Source organism: Danio rerio, chromosome 19 (assembly GCF_052040795.2).
Source record: "Danio rerio strain M-AB ecotype USA chromosome 19, GRCz13ab, whole genome shotgun sequence".
Lineage (NCBI taxonomy): Eukaryota > Metazoa > Chordata > Actinopteri > Cypriniformes > Danionidae > Danio > Danio rerio.
This window is the reverse complement of record NC_141039.2, coordinates 39,796,423-39,797,798: the sequence shown is the minus strand read 5'-3', so window position 1 is coordinate 39,797,798 and position 1,376 is coordinate 39,796,423. Positions and strand designations below refer to the sequence as shown.

At 29.9% G+C, this 1,376-nt stretch overlaps 1 protein-coding gene across 1 annotated transcript in view; it reads right to left on the bottom strand.

Moving 5' to 3' along the window:
* The window catches only part of si:ch211-250g4.3, a 57,552-nt gene that overhangs the window by 44,521 nt on the left and 11,655 nt on the right, over positions 1–1,376 (bottom strand). The gene's annotated exons all lie outside the window — the stretch shown is intronic.

Below are 1,376 nucleotides of genomic sequence, written 5' to 3'. Positions count from 1 at the left end.
CTGAAATAAATGTTTCTTGTTTGCATTTGCATCTTGTTTCAATATTATGTATATAAACATACGCGTGAGACTCAGATGGAGGGCAGAAATTGATTCATCTACAAAGGAATCGCTATCAGAAGACAAAAATGTTTGTTTTGTGTTGTTTATAATTGTTTAAATTAGCCAAATGATAAATGCCAAACAGTTTTTACAGGCTTTCAAAAGTTTTTTCCTTATAAGGGGGGAAACGTTCAAGAAATTGGCTTAAAACGAAAGAAAAGGCGGCATGTAATAAACATGTATTCAATATATTCATATGTACAAACTTGTTTTGAATGTGATAATTTGTTTGACAGCACTAATAATTATTATATACAGGCCTAGCTATGTGTATTATATGTTAATGTGTTATATAAAAAGATAAAAAAGATATAAACACCACCACACTTATACAAAGTCCAGAAGAACATATATAACGTACCCTGCCCTGCAATTGCTGCAATGAAATCTCTGTCTTGTTTTGTAAAAATCCATGATTTTACTGATGTAAAACTGTAACGTTAACATCAAGATGTGCAGCAGCCTTGAAAGTTTGATGGTAAGTTCATCGACCGAACAAAAAAGAAACGCTACCATTGCGAGCACTAGACGGTTAATATTGTGTAGCCCTGTTTACCATACACTAAAAATATATAATGATAATAATAATAATAATAATAATGTAGACTACGCATCCATTCTTTTATGTGTTTTTATTTGTTTTTTCATGTATAGGTCTAGAAGAGAACCTGAAAAATGAAAAAAAAAAAAACTATAGTAATTTATTATATGTTTTTAAACCACACTATAGTAAAGTCCAAATAGTGTGACCAAGACATCAAAAATAAATTTAGTTTATTTAAAAAGCAACCGCTATATTTATGAAATGACGTGTGTCTGTTCAATACAGCATGAGTCACCTGACATTAAGCGAGTGGTGTGAGCAGCCAATAACTGCTGCAGCTAAATAAAGTTAATAATAATAAGAATAATAAGCTGATAAATTATAATTGTACGCCAATTAATACTGAAACGTTAGTGTATTGTGTGGTGCACTTTGATGGTGTATAATTATAAAAATGTAGCCTATTGGATAATTTGTTTATTACTACAGTTGTTTTGTACATAACCATATAATTACTATGACAGTTAAGTTTCAAAACACTACTAGTCTACTATAATATTTTGTTCATGTAATAGCTTACAGTAGGTGCCTACTGCCTTTATGACTGGCAAATATATTTTAGTTCAGTCGAAAACTTGATCCTCTTCATATTATAAGAATCATGCCCGACATTTATGGGTTTTTTTCTATTTATATCTCCTTTAAAATATGTTATAAATCACTAAAATAT